Below are 18,667 nucleotides of genomic sequence, written 5' to 3' on the forward strand. Positions count from 1 at the left end.
GAACAAATTATTGCATGTGAGTGTAATAGAGTTTTGTTGCTCCACAAAAAACAAATATGAGGAATTCAGAGAAATATGGGAGGACTTCTATTAAGTTATTCAGAGTGAAGAAAGAAGAATCAGGATATATGTATATGTATATATATGCATACACACATACAGTTTTTAAAATATCACCAAAATCATTAAAACATAATAAATTATATGGAACAGTTTCCAAGCTAGAAAGCAGACAAACCTTTCTTAACTAAGCAGATTAGGCCTATGTGTATGCACTGTGGTGTATAAAATAAGATATAGTTACTGTGTCCATTGAATTTACTTAAGTGTACTTCTTGTTGCTGGGAAGGGTTTGATGTGTTTTTGTGGGGTGAGTCGAGGGAATAGAAAATGATTGTGGTGTAAAACCAAAGACAACAATAAAACAGTTGATAAAAGCATGCCTTTAGTACTCTGCATGATTTTCATTTTTTTATTTATTACTTGCCTTACTCTTAATGAAAATGATATATGTATATATGTATATATTTTGTTTTCCTTATTGCTTTAGCAAAATTAAATCTCAATTAATTCTGATTCTGTAAAATATATCCACTTGGGTAGATATGTTTTATTGGAGCTGAGGCTCCAATAGTTTAAAAATGTAGTTATCATCTTAAAAATTTGATCCCTACCATTTTGCTTTTAATAAATCAAGGAATGGGGGCAGCTAGGTGGCACAGTGGATAAAGCACTGGCCTTGGATTCAGGAGGACCTGAGTTCAAATCCAGCCTCAGACACTTGACACTTAACTAGCTGTGTGACCCTGGGCAAGGCACTTAACCCTCATTGCCTTGCAAAAAAAATTAATAAAAAATAAAAAAATAAAAATAAATCAAGGAATGAACCTGCCAGTTGTTCAACTAGTGAAACTACCATACACTCACCACTAAGGAAAGAATCCTAAGGTAGAATGGCTCGTTTTTGTTCTTTCTATGACCTCTAGCAAGAGAGTAAAGCATCAATCCTTGACTTTGGCTAATGACTAAATGAAGGACATTCTATTTCTTATCATGAGACCAAATATTCTATTATCCTAAGATAAAAGAAGACCTTAGGCCCATGGTGATTCTCATCAACCTAGTATCTGTTTCATGTGAATAAACAAATTAATTTTTATTTGACTATATTGTAAACTTTTAATAATGAAAGTGAGGGAATTGTGTGTTTTGTAAAATGCAATTGAAACAATTTGTAACTGAGAAAATAATATTCATCCATGAAAGTTCCGAATAGTTTCTATATATTGAACTTTAAAATATACTGGGTAATTGTGAGAAGTAACAACATTGCCTTTCTGGCAAGGTTAGAGAGTAGGGAGTCTTAAGAATTCTAATCAGAACATCTTTTCCCAGGCTTCATTTCTATTTGATCAATTATTTATTTTTTTTCTTTTTAAGGTGGTTATCGTATAAATTATTCTCATAGATCTGCTTACTTTACTAGGAATCTTTTCTTATAAATCTTCCCAGTTTCCTCTGAAACTATCAATTTCATTATTTCTTATGACATAATTATATTACATTATATTGGTATACTATAATTTATGTAATCATTTCCCAGTAAGTGGGAAGCGCTTCGATTTCTAGTTTTAGGAGTACTACAAAGAAAGCTGTTATAGTAAAATAATAACAGCATATACCTCCCAGGTTGTTGTAAAGATGAAAATGAGATAATATTTGTAAATCCCTTAGCACATAGCCTGGCATATAGTAGATGCTCCAGAAATATTTGTTGTTGTTATTTGGATCATTATTATTGTTACATTTTCCCTCTGCCTTCTCTCCTTTGGAGAGACATATCCTCTATCCTGTTTGTACTCCCAGACATTTACCTTTCCCTATTTTCTACCGGTCTGAACAAAACACTCCAATAAGTGTCTTGAAATTCTTGAAAGGCCTTCACATGAAAGACAGAATAGACATATTCTGTTTGGCCGCAGAAAGCAGGACAAAGAACAATGCATGGAGGTTGCAAAAGTGTATTTTTAGCTTAGATTTCAGGAAAAATTTCTTTATATTTAGTGGCGTCCAGAAATGGAATGGACTTCCTCAGGAGGTGGTTAGTTCATTCCCTTTGTAGGTCTTTTAAGTGTAAATGAGTTAAAAGCCAAGAAATAGTAAGCCAGGATGAGTAGGCAGAGAAAGCAGAAGACCATCGAAAACTACTTTTTTTTCAGAATGATTTGGATTACATTAGTGCTTGAGGTCCCTTTCAATTCTGGTATTCTGGGATCCACTGTTTGTCTTTGTGTGACTGTCAGACTTGGTTTGTTTTGCTGAATTATATTTTAGGAGTCTATATATTTTTCTGCAAGGGCTAATTTGTTTGAGAGGGGAAAGGGGGCAACTAAAAGTGATACAAAAGCAAAAGATATTTCTTTTTTTAAAGTATTCTTAGTTCCTTATTATACCAAATAATTTCATGAGATGGACCCCTTGCACTCTGGAGTCTAAGGACCACAGGTTGAGAACTATTGGTCTAGTTCATTCTCTTTCTCTGAACATGACTACATTGAAAAATATTCATTTTCTTTTACTTTAAAATGGTCAGAGGAAGAGACTCTACATAAACACTTGCATATAATTTATTATGTAATGTTCCTTGATTTGTCAGTTAGTCACAGACACAGAGCCTGCAAACTAACTCTAGAAAACTCATTATGTGTTTCTCTCTGTATTTTTTCCATGTTCCGGGAGATAGAGGTGGCCTTTTCACATTCCACTGTCTGGGTTAGCTTGACAGTCTCCTTGAACTTGAGCCAGCTGTTGGTGGCAATGTGCACCCTGATTATTTCAGAGAATACCACATGACAGCCACCACTGAGCAGGGCTAGCCCTAGCTACAATGTAAAACAGTAAAATTTTTGTTTTTTAGGTATTTCTTCTCCCCCCCCCCATTCCAATTAGCACACCTCTGCACACATGTCCAGGGCTCTCTTGTTTCCTCCAGACTCCCCAGCATCCTCAACACAGTGACCCATCCAAGTGTACCCTGCCTAAGCAACACCTCAGATGCAGAAATTTTCTCTCAAATTAAAAACAACAACAACCATTTTTGGGTCCTTGCTAAGAGACTAACCAATTATTCTGATGAACTGATAGATGCTTACAGTTTAATTCATCCTTCCTCCCACATAACTTTTGTATTTTAACGTAGTGCCTTAGACAAAAAATGGGTATTATAATCATTTGGAGACCTGTGGCAGGCCAAGAAAGAGAGGTGGGTGTTTTGGCTAAAATAGCCTTTTAACACACTGCACATTACAGAAATAGGCAATCATTTGTTTTGCCTCTGTATACATGTCAGTGAATTGTTGGATATCTCATGGTATCTTCTAAAGCAGAGAAGCATAAGTCTAGGGAGAACTTGAAGAAACCTTTAGTCTTCTTCCCTGGCAGAGGAAATAAGAGTAGTGATTATCATAATGATGGTGGTAGTGGTGTTAGTGTCTTAAGGTTTCTAAAGCACTTTACATATGTTACCCTATAAAGTAAGTACTGCTATTAACATTTATATTCCTCATGTGAGGAAACTACCTCACTGAGGTGACGCAACTTACCCAGGGTCCCACAATTCTAAAGTATCCGAGGTGGAATTCAAACCTTCAAATAAAACCATCTATCCACAAAGCTACTGTGCTAAATTAACTGCAAGCTTATAGATGTTTCATTTATTTTATCATAGATACTATACCTGGGAAATGTTTAATAAATACTTTAGTCTTGCTGTCATGCTTTCTAAAATAAACAAGAATAAATTTGGGAGGTATTGAATAACATTAATAGAGGAAACTATATATTCTTCGTCAGAAGAAGCAGGATAGTTTGGCTGTGATAATGCTGGGAGTTGGATTAATGAGTTCTTGTGCTCATTTTTGTGACTGATTTTTTCAAGGTGAAAAGCCTGTCAGTTATGAATGTGTGGGCTCCCATATCTCCTTCCATTTTATTAAAACACTTTCTTCCACCCAGCTGCCATGCACTTTTAAATTTGAGAAGCACATTTTCAGATGATCTTTTGCTTATTTCTTATTTTTTAGATAACCAAGATATAATGATGAACTTCAATTTTAAAATAATTTTACTGCTTGGTTACTGTTTCCCTTTTTTGTGGGGCAATGGGGGTTAAGTAACTTGCCCAGGGTCACACAGCTAATAAGTGTCAAGTGTCTGAAGTCAGATCTGAACTCAGGTCCTCCTGAATCCAGGGCTGGTGCTTTATCTACTGTACCAGTTAGCTGCCCCATGATCACTTTTTAAATGAGATTAGTTCACTGGACTGATTGAGTGATTTTATCCATTTATTCTGTTAGTTACTCAGGAGAGGCAATGCTTTAAATGGATAACTGAATTTTTGTTCTGCTGGGAGATAAATGTATTTATTTATTTATTATTCCAGTTTCCCATACCAAATATATTTTTATGCAGAAGATAAGCCTTGATTCTCATTTGCTTTTGATTTTTAGGTGAATGTTGAAATCTTTTGGTGTTTGAGAGAGGATAAAAGATTAATTTTGTAAAGTTCATTTTTAAAAAACAAGTATATAAATTCAACAAATCAATGAATTAACTATGGAAAGAAGCTTTTATTGTGTTTTAGAATTAATTGTTCTTTAAATGTTTGGTAGAATTCACTTGTAAATCCATCTGGCCCTGGAGATTTTTTCTTAGGGAGTTCATTGATGGCTTGTTCTATTTCTTTTTCTAAAATGGGCTTATTTAAGGATTTAATTTCCTCTTCTAGGCAGTTAATCTGGGCAGTTTATGTTTTTGTAAATATTCATTTCATTTAGATTGTCAAACTTACTGGCATATAGTTGAGCAAAGTAGCTCCTAATTATTGCTTTATTTTCCACTTCATTGGTGGTGAATTCACCCCTTTCATTTTTGATACTGGTAATTTGGTTTTCTTCTTTCTTTTTTTAAAAATCAAATTAACCAAAAGTTTCCCTATTTTCTTGATTTTGTGCATAAAACCAGCTGACCTGGAAAATAAAGGCAGGAGAGAGAACTTGAAAATCATTAGACTACCTGAAAACCATGACCAAAATAAGAGCTTAGACTCCATCCTCCAAGAGATTGTCAGGGAAAATTGCCCTGATATTCTAGAAGCAGAAATTAAAATAGCAATTGAAAGAATCTACCATCACCTCCTGAAAGAGATCCCCAAATGAAAACCTCCTGGAATATTATAGCCAAATTCTAGAACTCCCAGGTCAAGGAGAAAATATTGCAAGCAGCTAGAAAAAAGGAATTCAAATACTGTGGAGCTCCAATAAGGATAAAACAAGATCTAGCAGCATCTACATTAAAGGACCGGAGGGGCTGTTTCTGGGTCAAAGAGAAAGCGGCTGTGATTACTCATAAGCCAGGCAGGCTGAGAAGAAGCCCAATCACCCCCTGGGCCACACTGTAGCACAAACAGTGTGTCCTGGAAGCAGCGCTACACTTTAAGGAGTAAAAAGCCAAGAAACAGTAAGCCAGGATGAGTAGGCAGAGAAAGCAGAAGACCATCGAAAACTTCTTTGGGGGAAAAGTAGACCACAATACATCCTCAGAAGAAGAAGATAATAATAGGGTCAAAGCTCCAACATCCAAAGCTTCCAAGAAAAATATGAACTGGTCTCAGGCCATGGAAGCTCTCAAAAGGGACTTTGAAGAGAAAGTAGGAGAGATAGAACGAAGATGTAGAGAAAGAGAGGAAGGAATGGAAAGAGAAATGAGAGCAATTCAGGAGAGTCATGAGAAAAAAGTCAACAGTTTGAAAAGCCAAATGGAAAAGGAGATTAAAAAACTGTCTGCTGAAAATAATTGCCTAAGAATTAGGATGGAACCAATGGAAGCTAGTGACCTTATGAGAAACCAAGACACAGTAAAGCAAATCCAACTGAATGAAAAAATAGAGGGCAATGTGAAATATCTCCTTGGAAAAACAGCTGATCTAGAAAATAAATCCAGGAGAGATAATTTGAAAATCATTGGACTATCTGAAAACCATAACCAAAACAAGAGCTTAGACACCATCCACCAAGAGATTGTGAGGGAAAATTGCCTTGATATTCTAGAAGCAGAAGCTAAAATAGAAATTGAAAGAATCCACCGATCACCTCCTGAAAGAGATCCCAAAAGGAAAACCTCCAGGAATATTATAGCCAAATTCCAGAACTCCCAGGTCAAGGAGAAAATATTGCAAGCAGCTACAAAAAAAGGAATTTAAATACTGTGGAGCTCCAATAAGGATAAAGCAAGATCTAGCAGCTTCTACATTAAAGGACCAGAGGGCATGGAATATGATATTCCAGAGGGCAAAGGAACTGAGACTACAGCCAAAAATCACGTACCCAGCAAAACTAAGCATCATCTTTCAGAGGCAAACATGGAACTTCAAGGAGAAAGAAGACTTTCAGGCATTTGTTATGAAAAGACCTGAATTGAATAGAAAATTTGACTTTCAAATACAAGACCCTGGAGAAGCAGAAAAAGACAAACAGGAAAAAGACTTCATGAGGGATATTAAAAGATCAAACTATTTATATTCCTACATGGGAAGATAATACTTCAAACTCATAAGAAATATCTCAGTAAGGATTTAACAGAGGACACAGGTCTGAACTGAATATGAAGGGATGTCATGTTTTGTTCTTTGTGGGGTGTCTTATGTCTGGGGCCGGATCTGGGCTTGGGGCCTCCTGGGTCCAGGGCTGGTGCATTGTCCACTGTGCCACCTAACTAACCCATAATGACATCCTTAAAATAGGGTTGAGGTGTAGGAGAAATAGACTGGGGGAGGGGGAAGGGGAGAGATGGTCTGGGGAGAGGTTGTTCACATGAAGGAAACAAGAAAAAAGCTTATGGAGGGGAGGGGAAGAGGGGGAAGGAATTGGGGAGTGAGTGAACCTTAATATCATCAGAATTGACTCAAAGAAGGACTAACATACATACTCAGGTGGGTATAGTAATATATTTTTGCCCTGAGGGAGGGGAGGGAGATAAGGGGGGGGGAGGAGGGAAGGACAGATTCAGGGAGAGAGTAGTAAAAAGCAAAATACTTTCGAGGAAGGTAAAGATGTTCTGCATAACAGCACAAGTATGACATATTGAATTGCTTGATTTCATAGGGAGGGTTGAGGAGAGAGGGAGGAAGAAAATTTGGAACATAGAGTTAGCTCAAAAACCTTAAACTGATCAGAGTTGGCTCATGGAGGGAATAACATTCACACCCATTTGGGAAGAGTAATCTATTTAACCCTACAGGAAAGTATGAGGGGAAGAGGATAAGGAAGGAAGGGTGGAAAAAAAGGGAGTGAAGAGTAGGGGAGGGGACAGTCAGAAGTAAAACACTTTTGAGGAGGAGTAGTTTAAAAGATAGAAAATAGAGTAAATATCATGGGAAGGGAATAGGATGGAGGGAAATAGTTATGATGACTTTGCTGGGCTAATATAAAGAAAATTCTTTGTCAAGTTTAAGGTACTTTATTTAGGTTATGATGAACAGGATACTATTAGAAAAACCTGGAAAGACCCACATGAACTGAAGCAGAGTGAAATGCACTGTATACAAAATCACAGCAATAGTGTAAAATAATCTGCTGGGAAGCATGTGGTTATTTTCAGCAAGGCAATGGTCCAATATAACCCTGAAGGACTTATGAAAATGGCAACCCATCTACAGAGAAAGAAGTGATAGTATCTGAAAATAGATGGAAACACATTTTTCTTTCTTTTTTTTTTTTTTTTTTGGTGAGGCAATTGGGGTTGGGTGGCTTGCCCGGGGTCACACAGCTGGTGGGTGTTCGGTGTCTGGGGCCGAATTTGGGCTCGGGTGCTCCTGGTTCCAGGGCCGGTGCTCTGTCCACTGCGCCACCTAGCTACCCCTGGAAACACATTTTTTTTTTTTTAATTTTTTCTCTTTGACAATTCCTCAGTCTGAAGTTTTGGGAGTTTTTTGACTGTTTTCTCTCACAACCTAGCTAATGTGGGAATGTTTTCCATGACTACTCATGTATAACTTATTTTGAAATGCTTGAGGTCTAGTGGGTGGGGGATGGGAATGGAGGAGGAAGAGAAGTTGGAACAATTTTTTTAAAAAATTGATGTTAAAATTTGTTTCTACATATATTTTGGAAAATAAAATTCTATTAAGAAAAAAAGGACCGGAGGGCATGGAATATGATATTCCAGAAGGCAAAGGAACTGGGACCATAGCCAAGAATCACATACCCAGCAAAACTGTGTGTAATCTTTCAGAGGAAAAATGGGACTTCGATGAAAAAGAGGACTTTCAGGCATTCGTGATGAAAAGACCTGAACTGAATATAAAATTTGATTTTCAAATACAAGACCCTGGAGAAGCATAAAAAGACAAACAGGAAAAAGAAATCACGAGGGACATTTAAAGGTTAAAGTATTTACATTCATACAAGAGAAAATAATAATTCCAACTCATAAGAACTTTTTAGTAAGGAATACATACAGGACACGGGTCTGAACTGAATATGAAGGGATGCTATTTGTAAAGCATTTATTTTTTGTGTATCCTTGTTCATTATGGAGCAAACAGGGTGGGTTGTCTTATGTCTGGGGCCGAATTTGGGCCCTGGGCTTCCTGGAACCAGGGCTGCTGCTTTGACCACTGTGCCACCTAGCTAACTCATGATGACATCTTGAAAATAGAGTTGAGGGGCAGGAGGAATAGACTGGAAGAGGGGGAAGGGGAGAGTTGGACTAGGGAGAGGTAGCTCACATGAAGGAAACAAGAAAAAAGCTTATGGAGGGGAGGGGAAGAGGGGGAAGGAGTGGGAGAGTGAGTGAACCTTACTATCATCAGAAATGGCTCAAAGAGGGAATAACATACATACCCAAGTGGGTATAGTAATATATATTTGCCCTGAAGAAAAGTGGGAGGGGAAGGAGATGGGGGGGATAGAAGGGAAGGAGGGAAGGGAAGTTTGGGGGAGGGAGCTGTAAAAAGCAAAACACTTTTGAGGAAGGTGAACATGTTCTGCATAACAGCACATGTATGATATATATTGAATTGCTTTATTTCATAGGGAGAATTGAGGAGGGAGGGAGGAAGAAAAATTTAGAAAACAGAATTAGCTCAAAGACCTTAACCTCATCAGAGTGGGCTCAAGGAGGGAATAACATACACATCCAGTTGGGAGGAATAATCTATTTAACCCTACAGGAAAGTAGGAGGAAAAGAGGATAAGGAGGGAAAAGTGAATGAAGGGAGGGTATAGCGGGGCAGGGGGCAGTCAGTAGCAAAACACTTTTGAGGAGGAATAGGGCAAAATAAGATAGAAAATAGAGTAAATATCATTGAACAAGAATAGGATAGAGGGAAATAGTTATGATGATTGACTGTAATGGTAAGACGTATGATACCTACTCTGCTGGGCTATTGTGAAGAAAATACTTTGTCAAGTTTAAGGTACTATATAAAAGTAATGATGAACAGGATGCTATCAGAAAAACCTGGAAAGACCCACATGAACTGAAGCAGAGAGAAATGTACTGTACACAAAATAACAGCATTAGTGTAAGATGATCTGGGAAGCATGTGGTTATTTGCAGCAAGGCAGTGATCCAATATAACTCTGAAGAACTTATAAAAATTGCAATCCATCTACAGAGAAAGAACTGATGGTATCTGAAAACAGACTGAAACACATTTTTTTAGACAGTTCCTTAATCTGAAGTTTTGTTTTTATTTGTTTCTCTCACAACCTAGCCAGTGTAGATATGTTTTCCATGACTACTCATCTATAATTTATATTGAATTGCTTGAGTTCTTGGGGTGGGGGGTGGGAAAGGAGGGAAGAAGAGAAGTTGGAACACTAAGTTCTTTTTTTTTTTTTTTTTGGTGAGGCAATGAGGGTTAAGTGACTTGCCCAGGGTCACACAGCTAGTAAGTGTCAAGTGTCTGAGTCCGGATTTGAAATCAGGTCCTCCTGAATCCAGGGCCAGTGCTTTATCCACTGCCCCACCTAGCTGCCCCCACACTGTTATTTTTTTTAATTTATGTCAAAATTTGCTTTTACATGTAATTTGGAAAATAAAATTTAAAAAATGTTTACATTGTATAAATTGTTATTTTGCATCAGTTCATATAAATATCCCCACTTTTCTCAGTCTGTCCCATTTATATTATAACACAATAATGGTCCATCACATTAATACACCATAGTTTAATAAGTCATTTAATGACCACTTCCCCTTAGTTTCTAGTTCTTAGATACAGCAAAAAGTGCTGTTTTAAATATTTTTATACATTCTAGTCCTTTCCCATCTTCCTCTTTGAAGGATAGAGTCATCACTCTATCTGTATGACCTAGAGTCAAGAACACCTGAATTAAAATCCCACCTTGGGCACTTACTTGTTTTGTGATCCTGGGCAAGTCACTTAACCTCTGCCTGCTTTAGTAAAATAGGAATAATGATAGAACTTTCCTCCCAGGGTGGTTGTGAGGATAAAATGAGATAATATTTGTAAAGAGCTTTGCACCAAATCTTAAAGTACTATATAACTAGCTAGCTATTGGTCATAATGGTAGTGGTATCTCTGTGTCACGGGGTAATTATAGGTTGGTGCTTTTTGGGGTGTAGTTCCAAATTTCTTTCCAGAACAATTGAACTGGATTGCAGCTGTGCCTATGGTAAACTAGCATGGGTGTCTTTCAACATATCATCAACAATTGTCACTTTTCTTTGTTTCTATCATTGACAGTCTAATTTGACATGATATGGAATCTTAGAATTGTTTGAATTTTAATTTCTCTCATTAACAATTTGGAGCATTTTTCATATGGTTATTGATAGATTACACTTCTGAGAACTACCTATTCATATCCTTTGGCCATTTGTCTATTGTGTAATGATTTTTGTTGTATATTTGAATCAATTGCTTATATATCCTGAATATCAGATCTTTACCAAAGAAATTTGAAGTTAAAATTTCTCCCAGTTAACTATATCCCTTCTCAACTTATTTGCCTTGTTTTTTTTCTGTGCAAAACCTTGTCAATTTTTTGTTATCAAAATTGCCGGTTTTTGTCTTCTGTGATCCTCTCTTTCCTTTGTTTGATCAAGAACTCTTTCCCTATCCATAGTTATATCAGGTATTTTCTTCTGTATTTCTATTATTTGTTTATGATGTCAATTTTTCTGTCTTGGTTATGTAACCATTTGAAGTTTATTGTAGAATATAGCTTGAGATATTCATCTAAACCTGATTTTTTGTTTGAATTGTTTCCAGCTGGATTTTCTCAGCAGATTTTGTAAAGTAATGAGTCCTTAACCAAGCAGTTGCAGTCTTTGGCTTTTTCAGAGACTATTTTATTATGATTTTGTTTCTGAATCTTGTTTATAGTCTGGCCACTGATCAACTTTTCTGTTTTTAAGTAGTTATATTAACCAGTAATTTGATTATTTCTGCTTTATAGCCCCTCTTTGTGGAATAAGGAAGCGGGAGAGAGAGAGAGAGAGAGAGAAAATGACAGTATGGGTTTATGGTTAAGTCTCAGGCTATTGATCCATGAGTTACTTTTTTGTCCTTCCCCATTTTTGTGGTATATTCATCTATAGCAAACAACCATTCAGAATGCCATAAAAACTAACTGATCTTTATCTGAAGACAAAACCCATTATAAAATACGTACAGCAAATAAAGTTTAGAGAAAGCAATATTTCCTGAGGGTAAATGGTGTCAATTCGCCAGGAAGAAATTAGGTGGGGAGGCAAAGGAAGTAGAGATGAGATAAATTTATCAGGTTCCGGTAGTATAAACAGTCAGGAAAACTGGAAAAAAAAATCTGTCTACATAAATTGATCACCCATTTAAGTGGGAGAGTGAGCCAGACAAGGGTAAAACTGTTCATGAATATATTCATTTTGTGGTAGCAGCACCCTTCACATGCAATTGTCTGGCCACTGGCACTGATGTAATTCTACATGACCCCAAGCCTTTTCTTCTCAGTAGGGCTTAATTTTCCTGGGCTTTCCCTGTCCCTCTCAACTTCTATCTCCCATGATCCTTGTGTTTCTCATTTCAGCTGTGAAAAAACTATACTCTACAATTAGGAGAATCTTAGGGTCTCTACATAAACCAAATATCATTTGTATAAAGTGGTGATTTTTTCCCTTTCCCTTATTCTTTTTCTTTTTTATTGCTATATGTAGCAACTCTAGAACTATATCAAACAATAGTGATGACAGTTAACATCTTTATTATACCCCCAATGTTATCCAAAAGATATTCTGTCATTTCTCTGTTACATATAATTCTTCCTTTTGGATTTAGATAGATGTTTGTCATATTAAGGAATGATCCAGTTTATTCCTATGCTTTTTAGTGATTTGAATATAAATGGATTTTGGATACTGTCAATTTTTTTTCTAGATTTATTGATCTAAGAATATGATCTTTATTGTTTTTGTTATTAATGTGGTTTATAATGTTTATGAACCAAACCTTCATTCCTTGTACAAAGCCAAATTGATCATAGTATATAATCTTTTTAACATGTTACTCTAGCTTCTTAACATTAATATTCAATATTATAGCATCAGTATTCAGTAGGGATTTTGGACTATAGTTTGCTGTTAATTCTTTGTCTCTTTCTGTTTTTGTATCATGACTGCATTTGTTTTATAGAAGGAATTTGGTGGACTCTCTCCTTTCTCTATGTCATAGAGCACCCCCCTTCCTTTAAGATGCAACTCAGCCACAAACTTCTGTATGAAATCTTTCCTGATTCCCGCAACAGCTAGTACTCTCCCTCCCAAACTACTTTATATTCAACTATTTTTATGTATTTGCATTTATTCCCTTTTTTATTTATGTTAAAGATATTTTACATGCATATGTTACATATCCCATTAGAATGTAAGTGCCTTGAAAGTACAAATAATTTTGTTATTTGTACTATTCTTCTAGCTTTAGCATAGTACCTAGCACATAGCAAATACTTAATAAATATTTGTTGTCTATTTTTGTAAACAATTTATGTATTAATAGTGTTAATTGTTCCTTAATGCTTGAGGGAATACACTTGTAAATTTATCTGGCCCTATATTTCCCACACACCCCTTGGGAGCTCATTTATGGATTGCTAAATTACTTTTTTTCTAATATTGGGCTATTTAAATTCTCTTTCATGTTCTTTTAATATGAGTAGTTTATATTTCAGTGAATATTCATAAATTTCATTTATCAGGTTTTTTGCATATAATTGAGCAAATAGTTTCTAATAATTTCCTTTCTCTTTTTTGGAAATTCTTCTTTTTTGGATTTTGATTATGGTCATTTGGCTTCTTTCAAAATAATGTTAATGTCTCAAATGAAATGTAACAAAAGGATAAACTGAGGTAAATCTCTGAACAAGTTAATATTTATTAGCAGAGACATGATGCCTGTCAATAAATAGGTGAATAGCTTGCTTCCTTTTATGCCAAAGAACAGAAATAAAAGAACAGTTCCCTTTTAATAGTTTTTGGGGAGTACAGAACAAAAAAACAGAACAGGGCAGATGATGTGGCACTGAGAGCAACATGATTAATTATAGAACTGAGGCACAGGGAACAACATGATTGGTTGGGAGTTTGGTAATTGGGGCTAGCAATGACCCCTCTTCCCTCATGAGACTGAGAAATGCTCTACGTTTGAGTCCAGGTGCAGGACTGTGGCTCAGACTTTCGGACAGGAAATCAGACATCCTTGAATGATAGCTTGGTGGAGTAAATAGATCAGGCCTTTGTGTTCATACACAATTCCTAAGCTTAGCAAAATTATTGAGAGAAGAATAGATCAGTCGTTAATAGGAGAATTAGATTTATAAATTTAACCCATTATAGGCCAGCTGAATTCTGAACTAAGTTCAGAAACAAAGAACTATGACTTAAACAACTTTAGGACCAAAAAACCCACGCAGTTATAGGGCAAAATAAATTAATTCTAAATAAATAAATGATACAGGATAAATTTTAATTTCATTAACTAATGGTTTATTTTATAAGTTTTATGAAACAGCTTTTAGTTTTATCAGTTCAATTTTTTTGCTTTTGTTAATTTTTTTAAATTTCAAGATTCTATTTTTGTTTAATTAAGAATTTTTGATTTGTTACTTTTCTCATTTCTTTAGTTGCATGCCCAATTTATTGATCTTTTCTTTCTCTCTTTGATTGATTAAAGGGTCCAATTCTTGAGAATCAGATGTACTTTATTAATTATAATTTTGGGATTATTATCAGTAGCATGTGTTCAATATTTCTGTTTTCTCTTTTAATATGTTTTTTTTGCCCTACGTAGTCAATTTTTGTGAAAGTACTACAGACAGTTGAGAATATGAATATTCCTTCCTATTATTCTCTAGTAATAACTAGAAATCTGTCACCTAACCTATCATTAATTAATTAATTATTTTATTTATTTAGAATTTTTTCCCAAATTACATGTAAATACAAATTTTGACATCAATTTAAAAAAAAACTTTGTGTTCCAAATTCTTTTCCTCCCTTCCCTCAAGAACTCAAGCAATTCAATATAAGCAATACATGAGCAGTCATATAAAACATTTCCACATTAGCCAGGTTGTGAAAGAAAACAGACAGAAACAAAACTTCAGATAAAGAAACTAACAAAAAAAATTATGCTTCAATCTGTATTCAGACACCATCAGTTCTTTCTCTGTAGATGGGCTACATTTTTCATAAGACCTTTAGAGTTGTCTTGGATCATTGCATTTCTGAAAATAACCAAGTCATTCACAGCAGATCATCTTGCAGTATTGCTATTATTTTGTATATAGTACATTTCATGTTGGATCAGTTCATGCAGGTCTTTCTGGGTTCTTATGATAGCATCCTGCTCATCATTTTTTAAATAGTAAACTACATTGATATAATACTTTAAAGAGAGATTTCCTTAGAATAAACCCATTAAGTTGATTCTTGCAACAACAGTAATGGATAACATTTATACAGTACCTTATATCTGACAAAGAATTTTCTTCACAGTACCCCAGCAAAGTACCATACATTTATCATCATCATTAGTCATCAATAAATCCTCATCATCACCAATCAAACATCATCTTCATCAATTAATCCTCATCATCAATCAATCTTTACCAATCAATCCTCCTCAATCAATTCTCATCTTCACCCAGTCATCATCAATCCATCAATTGACCAATCATCATCATCATCTTACATTACTCTTGCCTGTGCTTCAAAATTTTTTCAGTTACTATTGTTAACTGTTTTCCTCCATCCTATTCATTCCCTTATGATATTTACTCTATTTTCTATCTTCTTTCACCCTATCCCTCCTCAAAAGTGTTTTGCTTCTGAGTGTCCCCTCCCCCAATCTGCCTTCCCTTCTTTCACCCCTCCCTCCTTATCCCCTTCCCCTCCTACCCTGCTGCAGGGTTAGATACACCTAACTTTTCTAAGTTTCAGTTTAAGTCCTTAATGGTGCTTCTGGCTCCTGGTTGTCTTTTTCACAATTCTAGGCTGCATGAAAGAGCTCATTGGTGCTTCCTTTTGTATTTCTTGATCATTATTCATTTTGGTGCCTTTTTTGGAAAATAGCTAGAACATATTGGGCTTTTCTACAACCTTTCATGCCACCATCATAACCTTAAGTCCCCTACATATTATTTGTCCACATATGTATTCTTTTTTTTGGTAAGGCAATTGGGGTTAAGTTACTTGCCCAGGGTCATACAGCTAGCAAGTGATAAGTGTCTGAGGACGGATTTGAACTCAGGTACTCCTGAATCCAGGGCTGGTGCTCTATCCACTGTGCCACCTAGCTGGCCCCACATATGTATTCTTAATAAAGCAGAAAAAGAGCATTTTTAAAAATTGTAAGTCCACTTTATATATTTGTTAGAATTCTAAAATTTTTAGAATTGAAGGCTGGATTTGGGCTCAGGGCCTCCTGGGTCCAGGGCTGGTGCTTTGTCCACTGTGTCACCTAGCTGACCCATGATGACATCTTCAAAATAAAGTTAAGGGGTAAAAGGAATGCACTGGGAGAAAGGGAAAGGGAGAGGTGGACTGGGGAAAAGTAGCTCACATAAAAGAAACAAGAAAAATCTTATGCAGTAGAGGAGAAAATGGGGAAGGAGCGGGAGAGGGAGTGAGCCTAATTCTCATTCGAATTGGCTCAAAGAGGGAATAACATACACACTCAAGAGGGGATGGTAATATATCTTGCTCTTTGGAAAAGTGGGAGGGGAAGGGGATAAGGGGGGAGGAGAAACAGTGGAAGGAAGTGCAGATTGGGGGAGGGGGCAGTAAAAAGCAAAACACTTTTGAGGAGGGATAGGGTGAACGAAGATAGATAATAGAGTAAATATCAAGGGGAGGGAATAAGATGGAGAGCAATACAGTTAACCAAAGTAACTGTGAAAGAAATGATGAGCAGAAAGCTATCAGAAGGATGTATGAAAAATTCAAACCATCAACAATGATAGAACTGATGGTATCTGAATACAGATTGAAATATAATTTTATTTTTTATATCCTCTTTCTAAAGGTGTTTTGTCTATTTTCTTTCCCAACCTGACTAATGACAAGGACTTACATGAGCTGATACTGACTGAGGAACAGAAACAGGAGAACATTGTATACAGTAACAGCAACATTATGTGATGAACAATGGTGATAGACTTGGCTCTTTTTAGCAATGCAATGGTCCAAAATAATTTCAGAGAACTTTATAATAGAAAACGTTCTTAACATCCAGAAAAAAGAACTGTGGTTAACGAATGCAGATTGAACCACACTGTTTCTGCTTTGGGGCTGGTTTTTTCCTTCTTTTTTTGAGGTTTTTCCCTTGTGCTCTGACTCTTCTTTCACAATATGACTAATACAGAAATATGTTTAATGTGATTGCACATGTATAACCTATATTACATTGCTTTCTGTCTTGGGGAGGAGGGAGGGAAGGGAGTGTGGGAGAAAAATTTGGAACTGAAAATCCTATGAAAACAAATGCTGAAAACTATCCTTATATGTAACTGGAAAACAATAAAATACTGAACAAGAGGGAAAATAGCACCTCGCATTTTCCTAAACGCAATATAGCTTACTATTTTCCTCCGGTGTAATTCTAGGCTCCCACTATTTACCTGAAGTATTTGACAAAGATAGATGTTTAGATGAATAAGTTAACCATTAACTGTATATCGGAGCCTGGACACTAGCTATTCTTCACCTACTTGGCTTTTTTTTGGTAGATTACTAGGCTCTACTCTTTTGAGTTGCTATGCTTCTGACTGAGATGGTCTCAGCTTGATTCTAGGGCTTGATGCTATCAGCACATTGTCATATGTAAACATGAGGATCTGGGTGACTTGACCATGTTTTAGGAACCCCTCTTCCATTAGGAACCTTCACATGACACTTGATATTAATAGTCAGTGCATTGTCGAACATAATTATCTTTATTTTTGATCTGTGGAAAGAACACCATAAGCATGGGGAGATACCTTTTTAGAGTACTTTTAAGGCTACATTTTCCTTCACCACTACTAAGTAAAATAGTTCTTTTGCAGTCCACAAATTACCAACTCAGAAAGATCTTGTTTTATTACCATACTTTTCAGTCAATGGTGTAAAGAAGTGGTTTCCTGTAGAAAAAGATCAGTAATAGTCTCCTTATCCCTTTCTCATTTTGTCAACAAGAATACCCAGTGTGGGGGCAGCTAGGTGGTGCAGTGGATAGAGTACCAGCCCTGGATTCAGGAGTTCATGAGTTCAAATCTAGCCTCAGACACTTAACTTACTAGCTGTGTGACCCTGGGCAAGTCACTTAACCCCAATTGCCTCACCAAGCAAAGAAAAGAAAACCCAGTGTACATTCATAGACCATTTCCCTAAAAATTTCATATAGGTGAGAAAGCACACATATGGGTCAATAGTTGTTGATATCTTGTCCCCTTTTGGGGGGATATTAATACTAAGGATTTTTCCTCCATTTTCTGTTGTCTTTCTGTCTTTAAGATATTTTTTAAATCATTGTCTAAGATTTTTCCAAATGATGTCACCCCCCAGTCTGTATTTCTTTTGTATCCTTTTGATCAAGTCCTGTCACTCCCCATGAGTTTGGCTTCTTTTGTACCATTTCTATTCCTCATATAGCACATATGTTAATGAATTGTTAAGAGTTCAGATGTATGTTCCATTGTTCACTATGATGAGATTAGGTCTCTGAAGTTCTTTTTACCTTTCATGGATAATGGTACAGTCCTGTTATCTTTCGTTTTGCCTAACTGATGAGCCTACTTTATTTCTAATTAGGCCCTTCCTAAATAATGCCTTCTCTTTCAGTGGTAGCATCTAAGTCATCTTTGGTAATATGCTGTATCCTGTTTATGTCTACCATTCATCTGTTTGTTGTCCACATCTCTTTCGTTTTTATCCATTTGTTTTATTCCTTCCATTTACATTTCTGCATGCTCTTGGGTTGATCTGGTGCTGGTCATTTTCATACTAAGTTTTCTGCAAATTTTTATTTTCTTCTCCACCATCTTTTTTACTCTTTTATGAATTGATTCTATTTGGTAACTACCATCCTCTATTATAAAATTTTGTAATCACTGATATGAATTTGTCT

Source organism: Dromiciops gliroides, chromosome X (assembly GCF_019393635.1).
Source record: "Dromiciops gliroides isolate mDroGli1 chromosome X, mDroGli1.pri, whole genome shotgun sequence".
Classification (NCBI taxonomy): Eukaryota; Metazoa; Chordata; class Mammalia; order Microbiotheria; family Microbiotheriidae; genus Dromiciops; species Dromiciops gliroides.